The following is an 18462-nucleotide window of genomic DNA, read 5'->3' on the forward strand; positions in this document are numbered from 1 at the left end:
CATCTTCATTAGCGACTTGGACGAGGGTGTGGAGAGCACCCTGTTCAAGTTTGCTGTTGACACCAAGCTGTGGGGTAAAGTGAATACACCTGCAGGCAGGGACTGCATCCAGGCAGACCTGGATAGGTTGGAGAAGTGGGCGGATCTGAAAAGGATGCAGTTCAACAAGGACAAGTGCAGGGTGCTGCACCTGGGGAGAGGGAGCCAGCATTATGGTTATAAGTTAGGGGCTGACCCTCTCAACAGCACAGAGGCAGAGAGGGATCTTGGAGTCAGGATTAACTCCAGGATGAATATGAGTCGCCAATGCGACAAAGCAATAGGCAGAGCCAACCGCACCCTGTCCTGCATCAACAGGGGCATCACAAATAGGTCCAGAGAGGTCTTGCTCCCCCTCTATGCGGTGCTGGTCAGGCCGCAGCTGGAGTGCTGTGTCCAGTTCTGGGCGCTGCACTTCAAGAAGGATGTGGAGAACCTGGAGAGGGTCCAGAGGAGGCCACTCGTCTGGCTGAGGGCCTCCGTGGCCAGCCTTATGAGGAGAGGCTGAGGGACCTGAATCTCTTCAGTCTCCACAAGAGGAGACTGAAGGGGGATCTTGTGACTGCCTACACCATTATCAGGGGCCACCAGCAGGGACTCGGGGAAAGTCTGTTCACCAGGGCTCCCCTTGGAGTCACCAGGAACAATGGCCACAAGCTGAGGGAGGATACGTTTAGGTTAGATATTAGGAAGAACTACTTCACTGTGAGGGTGGCCCGAGCCTGGAATAGGCTTCCCAGAGAGGTGGTGCTCTCACCTTCCCCGGAGATCTTCAAGAGGAGACTGGATAGTCACCTGGCTGGGGTCTTATGACCCCTGCCACCCCCCAGTGCTCCTTCCTGCCCATGGCAGGGAGTCGGACTCGATGATCTGTCTAGGTCCCTTCCAACTCATTGATTCTATGATTCTACGATAAAGAAGTTTACACACCACTTATATTTGGAATGTATTCCTGACTGCTCACAAGTTGATGATTGCCAAGTTATCCCATCTGCCAAAAGGAAGGGTGTGGGGACTGAGTGAAAAGAATCCTTCCATTAATGTTATGCTCAACTTTTATTGGCATCTGTTGTTGCTGGTATTTTACCAGAGCAGTTCATAGATACATAGATGTTGGGGTCGGAAGGGACCTCAGTAGATCGAGTCCAACCCCCTGCATAGATGGGGAAGAGTGCTGGGTTCAGATGACCCCAGCCAGATGCTCATCCAATCTCCTTTTGAAGACCCGCAGGGTAGGGGAGAGCACTACCTCCCTTGGGAGCCCATTCCAGACCTCGGCCCCTCTAACTGTGAAAAAGTTTCTCCTAATGTCCAGTCTAAATCTGCTCTCTGCTAGCTTATGGCCATTATTTTTTGTGACCCCCAGGGGTGCCTTGGGTGAGTAGAGCCTCACCAATTCCCTTCTGTGCCCCCATGATGAATTTATCAGCAGACACAAGGTCACCTCTCAACCTTCTCTTATGGAGGCTGAAGAGGTCCAGGTACCTTAGTGTCTCCTCATAGGACTTGGCTTGCAAGCCCTTAATCATACGAGTGGCCCTTCTCTGGACCCTCTTCAGGTTATCCACATCCCTTTTGAAGTGTGGTGCCCAAAACTGCACACAGTATTCCAACTGCGGTCTGACCAGTGCCTGATAGAGGGGAAGTATCACCTCCTTGGTTCTGTTTGTCATGCATCTGACATGGGTGGGTCGTGGGATGCTCGGAGTCCAGGGGCTGGGAGGAGGGGCTCCTGCTGCTGCATGCACCTTGGGAGAGGCCTGGGGGGAAAGGCATGGGTTGCCCCCCACATCTGTGGGTGGGGCAGAGGTGGGCTATCGCTGTGCGCTGGGCTTTGTGCACTGCTGCCCCGGGAGCCAGTGGTGGCAGGCACATGGTGTCACACGTGGCAGCTGACTCCTGGAGCAGCAGCCAGCTGCCCCTGCTCCACACAGATCCAGGGGACAAGTGCCCCCCAGGCTTCTCCTGAGGTGTGTGCAGTGGCAGGAGCCCCTCCCCCCGGTCTCTGTACAAGCCACTGGGCTCCGAGCATCCTGCCCCAGGACACTGTTCGCCCCTGCCTCACTGCCTTCCTCTTCATGTGAGCCTTGATCTGCTCCCCCCACACCCCTCGCCAACTTCCCTGCTGTGGTGGGCAGTGCTCCACATGCATTCTGGCTGCAATCCCTGCAGGCTATTGGTCTGTCTGTGCACACCCCTCCCCAGCCTGCCCCTGTCCCCCCACTACAGCTGCCTGGAGCCCATGTCTGAGCTGCCCTGTGGCCCTCTGTGCTGCCCCACCTTTGGAGGGCTAAACCCCGTTAGTCCTGGCTATCTACCACCTATGGCTGTGTGCTTGCCTGCCACATGTGTGCGGGTAAAGTATCATTTGTCACGGAATATTCACGGAACTACCAGGACCCATTTGCCAATATCAGTGGTAGTTCCGTGAATATTCCATGAAAAATTATACTTTACCTGCACATGTGCTGCAAATTTTTTTTTACATGAAATCCACAATTTTCTCAGGGCCCTACATAGAAGCACCATGATTTCATGAGACAGTTGCATCTTTCAAGACCCACTCTGTCTATTCAGGCTCGGCCATGTATGTCATTTGTAGCTGGAGCCAGATGCCACCTGTCATACGCTGTCAGGCCAAAGCTCTTAACCCAGCTGACCTAGGCAGAAGATGCCACCAAGTAGATGGACTGGCAGGCCTCCACCTGTGTCAGGTCACTTGGAGCCTGTACAGTGAGGAGTATGTTGTTGGCATATGTCAAGAAGACCACTGTCATGACTGGTTCCCTAAGCACTAACCCCATCATCCGCTTGTTCAGGAGGCACAGGAAGGGCTTGAGGGCAACAGTGTAGGGCTGGCCCAACAATAGGTAGCCTTGATGCACTCCATGCCCGAAAGGGAAGGGCTCCATCAGCATCCAGTTGAGCTTGACAAGGCACTCTGGAGGCAGATAGCAGAAAGGTGAGTGACAGGCTGTCCCTACAAGTGAGCTCAAAGAGATGCTAGACCAAGTACAGGTTATTGAAGATGCTAGGTCTCAGCACTGTGTGTCTGTTTGGGGTGGATTAATGTCCATTAGTATGGGCTTCATGATGGATTATGGTGTAGTCTGTGTTCAGGAGAGAGACTGAGTTGTAAGTTCCTTAGGCCCTCCCTCTTGTAGAATGACATAATTAAAATAATTGTGTATTATGATTTTATCTTCTGTTTCTGAAATGTTGTGACTAGTGTGTCTGGATTTTCCATTTTTCTTACAAATCCTGTTGCTATGATTTATTTCTGTAAAGCATTTTGTTAACAGTTTGGCAGCTGTGTGAAAGCAGCTGAACATACTGTAGAGCTGATGTTTCTTGGGTGCACATGGAACACACTTAATACACAGCATATTACACAGTAAACAAGTCCTTATGTCAGTTTTCTGGCTTTTGTTTTATACTGGTGATTTAAAGTAAAAATCTCTATTAGTGGAATTTTGAAGGTGCTGACTTGCTGCTGTTTTTGTGAATATTGAATCTGCTGGTTAACCTAGTATTAGAAAATCTCTAAATAGCATAGCCGTAAAATGTTGACGTCTATAAAAAAGATTTTGACAGAATGTATACTGATAAGTATGTGTGTTGGGCACCCAAAAAGCTAAGATGTTAATAAAATACTTGTTCCAACACTAGATAATTCATAATTGAACATAAACTGAGACTTGTCAAGTCATAGCTGATGATCCTGTTATAAAACTGCCAGTATTTTTTTATTAAATATACAGAAGCAGAATAATGAATAAGCTATTGAAACACTATTTTAAAGCAGTGTTTTAATTTTAACAATACATCTCATTTCCCTTTCCTTTGTAGATATATTGTTCTGTTGGGAAAAACAAATAGGAACTTTTTTTGGGGAGCAGCACCTTTAATTGTCCCCTTCTCTCATCCCCAACTCCCTCCCCTAGGAATAAAGTCTTGTCGTCTTAAAGCTGAAAAAAGACACACACAAAGAGGCAGAATGTAGCTTTACTCAGGTAGGGACTTTCATTTAAAGCTTTGCTGATGCATAAGCCTAGGCCTAGAACATGACAAACTGATTATCTTTGTTGAATTGCTTAAAGTGTTGTTTTTAAGCTGCCTCTCTGGTCCCAGACTTCTAGTACCCTTCCACAGGTGGAGTTGTCTTGGTAGTTAAGTTCATGAGAAGGAAATTGGCATATGTGAGAGAAAGCATGTGTATGACAGGATATAGCCAAAACTGGTAGAGATGATGGTCACCTGGTTCCTCTATCTGGCCACTGTGCTTGGTATCCCTTTAGTATCAGGATTCATAGACATTAGGGCTGGAAGGGACCTCAGAAGATCATCAAGTCCAGCCTCCTGTCCAAAGGGCAGGAAGTCAGCAGGGATCATAGGATCCAAGCAAGATAGACATCTAAATGTCTCTTGAAGGCATTCAGAGTAGGTGCTTGGACCACCTCCAGCAGCAGTCTATTCCAAACCTTGGGGGCTCAGACAGTAAAGAAGTTCTTCCTTATGTCCAGCCTGAAATGGTCACAGAGGAGTTTGTGACCATTGGACCTTGTCATCCCTTAGGATGCTCTGGTGAATAGACATTCCCCCAGATCCTGATGAGCATCCCGATAAACTTATGAGTGGCCACCAGATCGCCCCTGAGCCTGTGCTTTTCCAGGCTGAAGAGCCCCATGGCTCTCAGCCTTTCATTGTAAGGTCTGTTTTCCTGACCCCTGATCATGTGTGTGGCTCTCCTCTGGACTGTCTCCAGCTTCTCCACATTCTTTTTGAATTGTGGAGCCTAAAATTGGATGCAGTACTCCAGCTGCCAATGCAGAGTACAATGGGATAATGACGTCCCGGGATTTGCTTGAGAAGCATCTATGGATGCAAGCCTGCATTTTGCTTGCTTTACTAGCTGCAGCATCACATCGAAGGCTCAGGTTCATCTTGTGGTCAATCATAACACCTAAGTCCCTTTCATCTGAAGTGCATGCCAGTGTAGCACTGCCGAGCCTATAAGTGCTACAGCATGAAGGTCCAGCAGCATGTGGCAAGTGTAATGCTAAAACTTGCTTTTTCCATTCTACTTGTTGCCTTTGCTTTCATTTAGTGATTCCTACAGAAAGTGTCTAAGAAATCATGAATGACAATCATGTTCCCTTTAAAATTAACCAATCCAAACATGCCTTAGGGATTTTTCACTTTATTGTAATATGAACTTGTGTTGTTAGCCAGAGGCTTGGAAGACCTCTTATCACAACTTCTAAGTTAAACAGTCAGGTTTGAGTTAGTCTGTCTCTGAACTTTGCTTATTTTTATAAAACAGAAATACGTAATAGATTCAGTTGAACCTTTGTTATCTTGAGCAATTGCTCTTCTGCCAGGCTATAATCACTGTTCATAAAATTGATTTGCACCTTGCTGATGTTTGACGGTTTCTGAAAGTAGAACCCTGAAAATTCTGACCTTCATTAATTTGTCTCCTGATTTTCAGTTTTTATCACGTCGAAGAATAAATTGAATTACCAGAGAAAGTGTCAAATGAATTGTTCTTTTCGTTAGGTCAGAGACTGCTGTGAGATCTGTGTGTCAGTTAGTTAAACAGAATGTAATAATAAAACGCAGTTAATGATTCTCTAGAAAAGATGCACTTTAGTGGTACAGAAAATTGATGTTCAGATCCTATCAGTGGATAAGAAGCCTGCTTTATTTTTCTAGGCTTTGCATTTGCATGCACACCCTGTCTGGGGATATGTTGTGTTAAGAAAAGTTGGTCTGACTTGGTTTTTTTAATTTGCCAGAAAGATCTTTCCTAGTAGATGATGCATTTTATCATAGTTGGAGACATACTAGGTTAAAAAGTAGGAGCTGATATTGGGGAGACCAGGATTCAGATTGGGTTAGCTTGGTAAGACTGGACTTTTCACTTGGCAAAACACCATTTTGTTTTCATTTTCTTTTCCACCACTCTGCAGTTTGTCAGAACCACTGCTAAATTGGAGAGCTCAAGATGCCTGGTACAAAGATAGTGGAGCTTTAGGGCATTAGATGTGTTTCAGAGGGAAAGAATGATTCTACCTGTTGTACTGAGCTGATTACCAGGGATCCTGGTTGTCTCTAATTATATAGATACAGATATAGATCCCTGATATTCAGATTTAAAAAAAAAATCCCCAAATTCCCCACCCCCCAAGTAACCCAAAATTCACTTTTTTCTGTGATGAAAATGAAATGCCACATATATAAGTGTCTCTAAGAGTGGAAACAAACATTTTTATAGTGACACAGGGACCCAAACAGATGTTCATACCCCTTGTGTCCACAACAAAAGCGGAATCAATCTGTGCTGCTATGTATTGGTGGATTTTTGTTTACTTTATGGCAGGAAAGTGTGCACAGCACAGAGCTGCTCACATTTTCACCTGCCCCAGGGAGGTGCTCCAGGGAATTGAGGGCCCTGATTCTATGCACCCCATGATTTCCATGCAGGATTGGCCTCTCAAACCCTGGGAATGCCGGCCTGGCTTTTCCCATTTACCGAGATGCGTCCCTGGGATCTCTGATGAATGTCTTGGTAAGCAGAGAAAGTTGGGGTTTCCCCACTTAAAGAGACATCCCCACGGTCTCCAGGATGTATCTTGGTAAGTGAGGAAGAATAGGCAGGTGCTCCAAAGGCTTGAGGAGTCTGATCCTGCATGGGAATTTCTGGGGTATACAGAGTCAGGCCTCTCATCTCAAACCTTGGTGTGGTAAGTCCAGACCTGAGGGGTGGTTGTGATGCCCCCTATTGGCTGACTGGTTCCTGCCTGGCCCGAGCTTTACAGTAGCCCTCCCTTGATTACTTGCCCACTTAAAGAAGATTAAGGAAGGGAGGCTACCCATGAGCCTTAGAATAAGCCTTAGTCTGTTCGAATTGCCAGCTGGTCCTTCTGTACCCCACTAGTCTCCTCTCAGTACTCAATATAAATGGGCTTACTTGTCCTGTCTATGCCCCTCCAGGCCAATTAAGGGCCAGTTTTGAGGCTCTGTCTATCCCTACACCATGCCCCAAGTTATCGCTTCTGACATTCCTTCCACACCTAGCCCCTTCCAGGGCTCTGGGACCTCTTGGTCCCACGCTCAGCTCTCTCGCTCTGTATGTCACTCAGCCCTCTCTCTGGACTCTCAGATCCCTCACTCAGCCTCTCTCTCGGCTCTTGGGCCACTGGACGCACTGGTAACCTACGTAACCCTCTCTGGGTCACTGGACCTGCTGGTCACCTGTGTAGCCTCTCTGGGCTCCTGGTACCTTTCCCTTGTTCTCCGGCCTGCAAAGTTGCTTATTCAGTCTCATTGTTAATTTAGGAGTCCTGCTGCTCTGCTGCCAGGAGCTCATCACTTCATTGCTTTCAGGGCTAGGCTGCCTGATCCAGCTCAGGCCCAGGGCTTATGTGGCTCAAGCCTGGCCCTCTTTCACAACCCCACCCTCCACCTGCAAACATGTCACCCATCTTCCTACAGCATCAACAGGCAGGAAAATGGGTGACGTGTATTATGTCCGATGAAACTGCAGGGAGAGGGGAGTTCAAGAAGAGTGGTTGCTCCTCAAGGGAGCGATCCTCAGTGCACAAGCTAAGTCTATTCCATCTCAGAGGAAAGGCAGCAAGAGGGCACAGCAGCTCCCCTGGCTCTCCAGGCATCTAGCAGACCTCTGAGGGTAAAAAGAAAGGTCTACAAAGGATGGAGGGTGGGATTCACCTCCCAAGGATAATTATCCTGCACTGGTCCGGTCCTGCAGGGAGCAAACCAGGAAAGCCAAGGCTGCAACTGAACTCCAACTACCTTCAAGCATCAAGGACAATAAAAAGTCCTTTTCCAGATATGTGGGGAGCCAGAGAAAAAGTAAGGGCAACATTGGACCCATGCTGAACCAGATGGGGCAACTGACAACTGATGCCCAGGAAAAAGCCAACCTATTAAATGGGTACTTTGTGTTGGTCTTTCATCAGTCCCATGGGACGCCCATGCCCGCTACAGGACAGGGAAGTCCGGGTGAGGGAGATCCCCTGCCCTCCATTAATGCTGACCTTGTGAAGGAAGGCCTTGAGAAGCTGGATATCTTCAAGTCAGCCAGCACTGACAGTCTACACCTCAGGGTACTCAAGGAGCTGGGGAGCATCATAGCCTGACTTCTGTCCCGGGGAAGGTCTTAGAAAAGTTTATGAAAGAGGCCATCCTTAATGCACTGGCCAACAGGATGCCAACATCCTGAGGGATAGCCAGCACGGGTTTGTTGTGGTTAGGTCTTGTTTGAGCAATCTTATTTCCTTCTATGACCAGGTGACCTATCACCTGGACAAGGGAGAAGAGATTGATGTCATATATCTTGACTTCAAAAAAGCCTTTTATCTGGTATCCCATGATCACCTCTTGGCGAAACTGGCCAATTGTGGCCTTGGGTCCACCATGATCCGCTGGCTGGGAAATTGGCTCTGTGGTCAGACCCAGAGGGTAGTAATTGATGGAAGTCACTCATCATGGTATCCTGTAACCAGTGGGATCCAAGGTCATCCATTTTGTGTTTTGGTTTTGATTAATCTTCCTGAGGTAGAGGACTTTGTATTCTTAGAATTGAATGTCATCCTGTTGGCTATAGCCTAGCTTTCCAATCTGTCATGCTCAGTGGCAGGCCTGAGGGTGGGGGTGCAGGGGTGCAGTCACACTTCTTCTTCCAGTAGTGCAACAAGATGGCATGACCTGGGGCACTGAGCCTGGGCACTGATTTAAAGGGTGGGGATAGGGAGTAGCATCAGCAACGCTCACCCTGTGGGCCATATTGGTCCCAGGGCACACAGGGAGAGGTAGTCAGGAGTCATAGATTTCATAGACATTAGGGCTGGAAGGGACCTCGGGAGATCGAGTCCAGCCCCCTGCCCAAAGGGCAGGAAGTCAGCTGGGGTCATAGGATCCCAGCAAGATAAGCGTCCAATTTACTCTTGAAGGTGTTCAATGTAGGTGCTTGAACCACCTCCAATGGCAGATTGTTCCAGACCTTGGGGGCTCGGACAGTAAAGAAATTCTTCCTTATGTCCAGCCTGAAACGGTCTTGCAGGAGTTTGTGACCGTTCGACCTCGGCATCCCTTGGGGCGCTCTGGTGAACAGATGTTCCCCCAGATCCTGGTGGTCACCCCTGATAAACTTATAGGTGGCCATCAGATCACCCCTGAGCCTGCGCTTTTCCAGGCTAAAGAGTCCCGTGGCTCTCAGCCTGTCATCGTAAGATCTGTTTTCCTGACCCCTGATCATGCGCGTGGCTCTCCTCTGGACTCTCTCAAGCTTCTCCACATCCTTTTTGAATTGTGGAGCCCAAAACTGGACGCAGTACTCCAGCTGCGGCCTCACCAAGGCCGAGTACAGGGGGAGAATGACGTCCCGGGATTTGCTTGAGAAGCATCTATGGATGCACGCCAGCATTTTGGTCGCTTTACTAGCCGCAGCATCGCATTGGAGGCTCATGTTCACCTTGTGGTCAATGATGACCCCCAAGTCTTTTTCTTCTGTAGTGCTAACCAACGTAGCACTGCTGAGCCTATAAGGGTGCTGCAGGTTTTTCCTCCCAAGGTGGAGAACCTTGCATTTTTCGGTGTTAAACACCATGAGGTTCTCGTCTGCCCATTTGCTGAGCTTGTCCAGGTCAGCCTGGATCACCCGCCTATCTTCTGGCGTGGATGCTTTGCCCCAAAGTTCGGTGTCATCGGCGAACTTGGCCAGTCCACTCCTAACTCCAATGTCCACATCATTAATGAAGATGTTGAACAGTATGGGTCCCAGGACAGAACCTTGAGGGACCCCACTGGTCACAGGGCACCATGATGAGTGACTGCCATCAATCACAACCCTCTGGGTCCGACCACGAAGCCAATATCCCAGCCAGCGGATCGTGGTGGAGCCAAGGCCACAACTGGGCAGTTTGGCCAAGAGGTGATCATGGGATACCAGATCAAAAGCTTTTTTGAAGTCAAGATATATGACATCAATCTCTTCTCCCTTGTCCAGGTGATAGGTCACCTGGTCATAGAAGGAAATAAGATTGCTCAAACAAGACCTACCCTCAACAAACCCGTGCTGGCTGTCCCTTAGGATGTTAGCCTGGGCCAGTCCATCAAGGATGGCCTCCTTAATAAACTTTTCTAAGATCTTCCCCAGGATAGAAGTCAGGCTAATGGGCCTGTAGTTAGCCGGATCCACTCTCCTCCCTTTCTTGAAGATCGGCACCACACTGGCCTTCTTCCAGTCTTCGGGCACTACACAAGAGCGCCAGGAGTTTTCAAAGATCTGTCCCAGGGGCTGGGCTATGACACTCGCCAGCTCCTTGAGTACCCTGGGGTGCAGGTTGTCAGGGCCAGCTGACTTGAAGGTATCCAGCTTCTCAAGGTGTTCCCTCACGAGGTCAGCATTGATGGAGGGTAGGGGATTCCCCTCATGCAGATTTCCCTGTCCCATAGTAGGCATGGGCATCCCGTGTGACTGATGAAAGACTGACGCAAAGTACCTATTTAATAGGTTGGCTTTTTCCTGGGCGTCAGTTGTCAGTTGCGCCATCTGGTTTAGCAGGGGTCCAACAATGCCCTTGATTTTTCTCTGGCTCCCTACATACCTGAAAAAGGACTTTTTGTTGTCCTTGATGCCTGAAGCTAGTTGGAGTTCAGTTGCAGCCTTGGCTTTCCTGGTTTGGTCCCTGCAGGACCGGACCAGCGCGGAGTAATCCTCCTTGGAGGTGAATCCCATCCTCCATCCTTTGTAGGCTTTCCTTTTTAGCCACAGTAGGTCCGCTAGGTCTCTGGAGAGCCAGGAGGGCTGCTGTGCCTTCTTGCTGCCTTTCCTCCGTGTTGGAATAGATTTAGCTTGTGCACTGAGGATCGCTTCCTTGAGAAGCAACCACTCTTCTTGAACTCCCATCTCCCTGGGGTCATGGTCCCTGAGGGCCTGACCGACTAGCCTCTTGAGCTTGTCAAAGTCGGCTTTTCTGAAGTCAAGGACTTCTGTGTTGCTGACTGACTTGCCAGCTTTACGGAGTCTCTGTCCTCCTACTGAAACTGGCTGTGTGGGGCTAAATGGTGCTTCCAGCAACCAATTGAGTGCACATTCTCCTGTGAGTGCTTTCCTGGAGCAGGGCAGGCCTGGGGTATAGGAACTTTTTCCGGTCCTGAGAACCTGGATCGAATGAACTTGGTGTGTTGGGGTGGGGGGGGAGAGAGGGGGTGGCAGGGGAGCAGGAAGAGAGCGTGAGGAATGCTGGGACAGGTTGGGGGAATGCAGGTAGGACCCTGAGCGTGTCAGGTGCCCGGCTAACCAAATGAATTGAGCCCCAAGGTCACAGCGGGCCGGGGTGGCAGTTTGGAACGAACAGGTGGGATTAGCGGTGATGGAGTCTGAGTGGCATGGAAGTGTATGGTTTTAATAACAAGTTGGATTTATTTAACTTACACTTGGTGGAGAGTAGGTACGATGCTTCTTCAGTTACAGTAGGTGGAACGAATAAACAACAACGGGGGTCTGTTGGCCCACGGGGTTCCGGAGTGAGCCATTGCATTCTACCCCGCGAGGGATAGGGGCGGCTGCCCACTCCTTAAGTCCCAGGGCTGGTCAACAGGTCATGAAAGGAACCACGAACAGAACAAGAACTGTAGCTCGCCGAGACGATGGAGTTGTGACGCCAGTCCAATGTGGACAAAACGGGTTGAGCGCGATGCCGAAGTCGATGGAGAGCGATGCCGAAGGTCGGTGCCAGAGGGTGTAATAAAGTCGTAGCCAGTGGATGAGAGGTGAGTTGGGTTAATCAGGATCGTGGTCAAGACCAATGCCAAATGCCAGTCCAGTAGCCAGACAATCGATACGAAAACGAAATCGAATGAATCGCAAAAACCGCAGCTGTGGGGAGACCAGTGGTCCAATAAGCCTTCCTGAGGAGCAGTCCCTGTTAGAACAGCCTCTGCTCTCAGGTTGGATCTCTCTCTGCAAGACAGTCCCTGCCAAGGCAGCCTCTGTTCACAGGTCGAGCGGATCTCTTTCCTCTCTCTCTCTCTCTCTCGTCTCTCTCCCCCTCAGGGAGGGGCTCATCAAACTTTTATACCAATTTAGTGGCCAATCGAAACGCTCCCCTTAGAGAAATTTCTAGTCCAATTATGTCATGCTTCAGATGAACTGAGCATGTGTAGGATCAGGCTCTATGAGTAACTGAGCATGCGTCAGCGGAGAAACTAGGTCAGCGCTGACTGACAGGTCCTAAGATCACTCAGGGGGCACATGCTGAGCACGTTGTGGAATTTTCCATTCAAAGGGCCTGTCTGCACATGTCAGATTCAACTCCCTGTGTTGTCAGCATTTAATCAAAAATTTTGCTCTGACATCAGGGTCCTAATGAGATTCAGGGAGCCGCTCAAGAGGAGCTGAGTAGCCCAGTTCCGGCAGGATTGTGTCCTCAGGTGATTGGTCCCTCTTTCTGAGCCGAGAGGGCAGCCAACGACGCCTCTTTCCAGCCTCTTGACTTCACCGCCCTTTTTCAAGGTCCTAGATCTGCCCCGATCAAGATCCTTTTCCAAGATCATCTCCTTTCCTCCAGTGCATATACAGTCTTTCCCAGTTTCAGGTCTGCAGATTTGCCCAAGAAGTGATCTGTTCTAGCATCAAAGTGTGCCTCCCCCCAAGGGAGGCATACCTGGGCCAAGGGTTAGTGAGGAACTAGTTAGGGAGCTGCTGGAGGGACTGGACGTATTCAAGTCAGGCGGTCCAGATGATCTCCACCCTAGAGTACTAAAGGAATTGGCTGAGGTCATTGCAGGACCCCTGGCATGGCTTTACGAGCACTTGTGGTGCTCTAGTGTGGTGCCAGAGGACTGGAAGAGGGCCAACATGGTTCCCGTCTTCAAAAAGGGGAAGAAGGAGGACCCGGGAAGCTATAGGCCAGTTAATCTTACCTTGATCCTAGGCAAGCTGTTTGAGAAAATTATTCTGGCACACATCCATGAGGGGCCAGCAGGGGATTTCATGCTTAGGGGCAACCAACACGGGTTCATCAGTGGCAGGTCCTGTTAGACCAACCTGGTGGCCTTCTATGATCAGATCACCAAATCCTTAGATGCAGGGGTAGCAGTGGACATAGTCTTCCTGGAGTTTCGGAAGGCCTTCGACACTGTCTCTCACCCTGTTCTCATTAAGAAACTGGGGGACTGTGTTGTCGACACCCACACAGTCAATTGGGTTGCCAACTGGCTGGAGGGTCGCACCCAGAGAGTGGTGGTGGATGGGTCATTTTCAGCCTGGAGGGATGTGGGCAGTGGGGTCCCCCAGGGCTCGGTCTGTTCAACATCTTCATCAGTGACTTGGACGAGGGAGTAAAAAGCACCCTGTTCAAATTTGCTGATGACACTAAGATGTGGGGGGATATGGGCATGCTAGAAGGGAGGAATAGGCTACAATTGGACCTAGGCAGGTTACAGGGGTGGGCAGATGAGAATAGGATGGGATTCAACACCCACAAGTGCAAAGTGATGCAGCTGGGGAGGAAGAACCAGCACCATACCTACAGGCTGGGGAACTCCCTTCTTGTCAGTGCAGAGGCAGAAAAGGATCTTGGAGTCCTCATTGATACCAAGATGAACATGGGCTGGCAGTGTGGGGATGCAGTCAGGAAGGCCAACCGTACCTTGTCATACATCCACAGATGCATCTCGAGGAGGTCCAAGGAGGTGATCCTCCCTCTATGCGACACTGGTCAGGGCGCAATTGGAGTACTGCGTCCAGTTCTGGGCGCCGCACCTCAAGAGATGTGGACAACATGGAGAGGGTCCAGAGGAGAGCCACTTGCATGATCGGGGGCAGCAGGGCAGGCCCTACGAGGAGAGGCTACGGGACCTGAACCTGTTCAGCCTCCAGAAGAGAAGGCTGAGGGGGGATCCAGTAGCCATTTACAAACTAGTCAGAGGGGACCAGCAGGTACTGGGGAAGTCCCTGTTCCCCTGAGCGCTACCAGGAGTGACCAGGAATAACGGTCACAAGCTGGCAAAGGGTAGATTTAGGCTAGACATCAGGAGGCGCTACTTCATGGTCAGGGCAGCTAGGATCTGGAACCAACTTCCAAGAGAAGTGGTGCTGGCTCCTACCCTGGGGGTCTTTAAGAGGAGGCTAGACGTACACCTTGCTGGGGTCGTTTGACCCCAGTGATCTTTCCTGCCATGGCAGGGGGTCGGACTACATGATCTACTCGGGTCCCTTCCGACCCTAGAAACTATGAAAGTAACATGTGGAACAGCATTAGGCCTAGGACAGACCCCCTGGGGCTTCACTTGGAACTTCCTGCCATTCTGACATGGATCCATTTATAATTACTCTTTGCTTGAAGCTATTGAGCCAGTTGTCTATCTGCCTTGTAGTAGGTTTGCCTATTCCACGTTTCTCCATTTGTTTATTTATGAGCAGGTCATGTGGGACTTTGTCAAAAGCCTTGCTGAAGTCCAGATGTGCTGTATACATACACACATCTTTATCCACCCAGCTAGTTATTTCCTCTTTCTTTATCTCCTTTGCCCTCCCCCTCATTACATCTCTACTTCTCTACCTTTTGCTCTTCTTCCCTTTCCATATATTTGAAAAATCGTGTTCTTACATTCCTCCAATAAATCAAAATCCCATACCTTTTTTTTTTTTTTTGCTCTTTTCTGCCCTTTTTTCTTGTAAAATTTATCCTAAACTTGTTGCCTCCTACCTGCCCCCACCTCCAAATCCATATCTGCTTTTTTATATATGTCTCCAAAAGTGTGCAAGTTACTAGTGGCAAGTTTTTTCTTGCTGGCTTCTGCTGTTTCTGACCCCTATGTGTCTCAGTCCTTTCCATATTCCTTCCCCCTTAGCCTTCCCCTTCCATGCTTATCATTAATGACTTCCATATGGTGACCTCCTTCAACCCTGTAGCTACCTGTCTCATCACTCTTCTTCCTGATTCAACTCATTGGTTACAAAAATGGTCATAGTCTTCCCCATTGGCTTCCCCCTCTTCCTGCAACTTCACACTTTTTCAATGTTGCACTTCTCCCCTTCCCCGTATTCTTTGGTAACTTATTGTTTAGCCGTATTGGCTTCTCTTTCTCTTGTCTGCATTTCAAGTCCCTACTCCAAGTTTTGAAGTATTAGAATTGATGAAAAAAATCGTATAACCAGTTTAAGGTGAATAAAACAAGAGGTTTTCCTCCGCACTCTTCTTTGGAAATAACTGAAACTTTCAGGCTATTTCTTTGAGCTAGAATACCCAGCATGGAAAATCTCAACCTGAACGGTGACAGTGTGAAAAAATTTTAAGCAATGAAAACTATATATTCTTTTAACACCAAATGTCAACTAGTATTAGTTATTAGTGTTACTACATGTGCCATCTGTAATATTGTAAAATATTATTTTTCTCTTATATATACAAAGTAATTAAGAAATTCAAAGCTATTTCCTTATCTTTGTCCAGGTCACATTGCTCATCAGCAATATCTCATAATATTAACTTTTATAAAGGTACATTATAATTGCCAAGGGCGCCAACATTTTATCCGGTTTTTTTTGTATCTCTTTTTCCATACAATATCTCAAAGTTCAAATTATAAACTATTTTGCATTTAATGTCTTTTTTTCTTTCTGAAAAAGAAATAAAGTAGGAAGATGGAGGAAAAAAACAAAAAGAAAATACAAAAGATCTGAAGTCTAAAACTTTTAAAAATCACAATCTGAAACTTTTCAAATCAAATTTTGATCATGCTTGGGCTGAGAACTGAAATAAGTGCCAAGTGTATGAAATTTAACTGAAGAACAACATGAAAATTGGCAGCACAGAAAAGCTGCTGTTCTTCTTTCATATGATGTCAGATATCAATTTCCAAATTTGTGAGCCATTCTGGTATACTCGCTCAATGTACAGTTTCCATATACCCTATCTGGGCGTTTTTAAAGATTGCAGCTTGTGATTAAGTTCAGTGCTGTGCATCAGGCAGTGCATTCACACAGGGAGTTGTCTAAAATATTCATCTTGTGAAGTGTTGTTTTGAAATATCTATATCCAGTTCTCAGTCTTTTCAGCTTGACCCATGTTTCACAAAATTGTGCCCAATGCGGAACTTGGCGTTAGTGTAAAACAGGAGCAGTCAAATTACACCGCATGGGCTGGCCTGCCAGGCCATTCTATCCAGCCCATGGGGCCCCTCCAAAAAAACAATTATCAGCCCATGGCTGCCCCTCTGAAAGCCAGCGGGAGGTGGGTTTTCAGAGGCTGTGCATCATTGGACTGGGCAGGCTCTACCCTTCTACCTCTGTGGGGCTCCCAGCACTTCATCTGGAAGTGCCATGTGGAGGAGCGGAGTACAATGGTGTGCAACTGGACAGCTGGTGAAGGGGGAGAGGAGCTTCTCCCTGATGGGTGAGAGTGAGGTTTGTGGGGGTGTGTGGGCCTCCCTGCTGCTGGTGGCACTAGCTGGCAGCAGGCCATCAGGGTGCTCCTGGTTCACTGCAGGCAGAGCTCCCCAGTGGTGTGTGGTGGCTCTGCCTGAACCCCAGGAGCTGCATATAGTGACATAGTCTGACTGGCCCACTGGCATGTCCCTTCAAACCAGACCAAATGTACAAAAGCCTGTATCATTGGGCCAGGCTCAGCTTTGTGCCTCCATGTGGAGCTTCTAGCACTCCAATGGGGAATAGCATGTGGAGGCACACAACCCCCTGTTGCTTAGTACAAAATGTACAAAAGCCTGTATCATTGGGCCAGGCTCAGCTTTGTGCCTCCATGTGGAGCTTCCAGCACTCCAATGGGGAATAGCATGTGGAGGCACACAACCCCCTGTTGCTTAGTCTGTGCATCATTGGGCCAAGTGAGCTCCATGCCTCCACATGCAGCTCCCTGCTAGAGTGCCTGAAGCTGTACAAGGAGGCACAGAGCTGAGCCAGCCCAGTGGTGTGCAGCTCCCATCTGTAGTGCTGGTAGCCCCTGTGCTGGCACGGAGCCAGTCCAGTCTGGTTTGAAGGCATGCGATAGCAGACCAGGCAGGTTCTTTGCTGCCATATGCTGCTTCTGGGGTTCAACCAGAACTGAGCACTGCTGGGGGGCTCTGCCTGCTGTGGACCGGGGTGCCGGCCCAAGGGGCCGCTGCTGCTGCTGCTGGTGGTAGGGGCTGTGTGGCAAGGGAGCTTACAGCCACCCACAAACCCAACCTCCATCCCCCACAAGCCGCACACCCCTTTGCAACAGTTTGCTAAACCCCGCACATACCCACACCCCTTCACAGACCCCACATACCTTTCCCCCCAAAAATCCCACGCATAACCCCCCACACAATGTACAAAAGTAAGATTTTATTTTGAGCTATTATGCAAACGCATGTAAATAAGGACAAAATATTAAAACAAAAATTAAAATATGTTATAGGAGAGGTTTGATTTTTTTAATATATGATTTATTTTTTTCTGGTTCCAAGATGGCAACCCTCCTTCCAAAAAGGAGTACTTCTGGGGGGAGGGGAAGGAATGGGACTTCTGGTGGTAAAGCTCAAGAGTTAGGGATGGGACTTCTGGTCCCAAGATGATGATGAGGGGGCAGGGCACCTGTCAAGTGTTGGGACTACCCCTGAGGCCCTTGACAGCTCAAGAGAAGTCATTAAATGGCCCTCCAGCCAAAATAATTGCCCAGCCCTGCTCTCACAGCTCCATTTGTTTGGGTCTTCAGTTAACAGTTGATGGAGCAGGTGGTTTTCATCATCTCTTCCCTTTCTTGCCAGTAGTGATGTTAGAGTCTGTTGTCTTGTATCACTTGGTTTAATGCCCAAGAGTAAAGGGAGTACATTTGCATGCGTATCCGTTGTGCAGTCTGTTATGGGTCTCAGTGCACTGTTAAGTACAGTGTCAAGCTTTTCAGTGTGACTGCTTCTGGACTGTACAGGAGCACAATATTTTGCTGGGGTATATAACCTTGCAAGTGCAGTAGATCTGAGCACTTTGAAATTGGCACCCCATGTTGTGCTGGCTAAACATCTTAAGGCAGCTACCTGTGCAGAGACTTTACTGCTGACCTTCTGAATGTAATGTTTATATGCACAGGAACAGTCTATTGCAGCTCCTAGGTAGGTTGGGGTATGCTCATGGGAAAGGATTTCGTTGCCTACCTTGATATTCCGTGTTCCCTTTGCTCAGTGATTGTCAAGGTGGAAGAATGATGATACTGATTTATTGATGCTCAACTTTTAAGTACCACTTGTGGAGAGAGTCAGCATTGAGTTCCATGGCAGTACTCAGTGTCTTTTCCAGTTCTTTCGTTTCTATTCCTTGGGCTAGTATGGCAACATCGTCAGTGTACATATATTGTTTAGATCAGGGGTCAGCAATGTTTTTGGGCAGGGAGCCAAAAACACCCGCAACTTCAA

The 18462-nt window shown here is 48.5% G+C and overlaps 1 protein-coding gene across 1 annotated transcript in view; it reads left to right on the plus strand.

The window, feature by feature from the left end:
* The window catches only part of MAN1A2 (mannosidase alpha class 1A member 2), a 179282-nt gene that overhangs the window by 73444 nt on the left and 87376 nt on the right, over positions 1-18462 (plus strand). The gene's annotated exons all lie outside the window — the stretch shown is intronic.

The sequence above is a fragment of the Crocodylus siamensis genome, chromosome 1 (assembly GCF_052110815.1).
Source record: "Crocodylus siamensis isolate JL-2025a chromosome 1, ASM5211081v1, whole genome shotgun sequence".
In the NCBI taxonomy this organism is placed as follows: domain Eukaryota; kingdom Metazoa; phylum Chordata; order Crocodylia; family Crocodylidae; genus Crocodylus; species Crocodylus siamensis.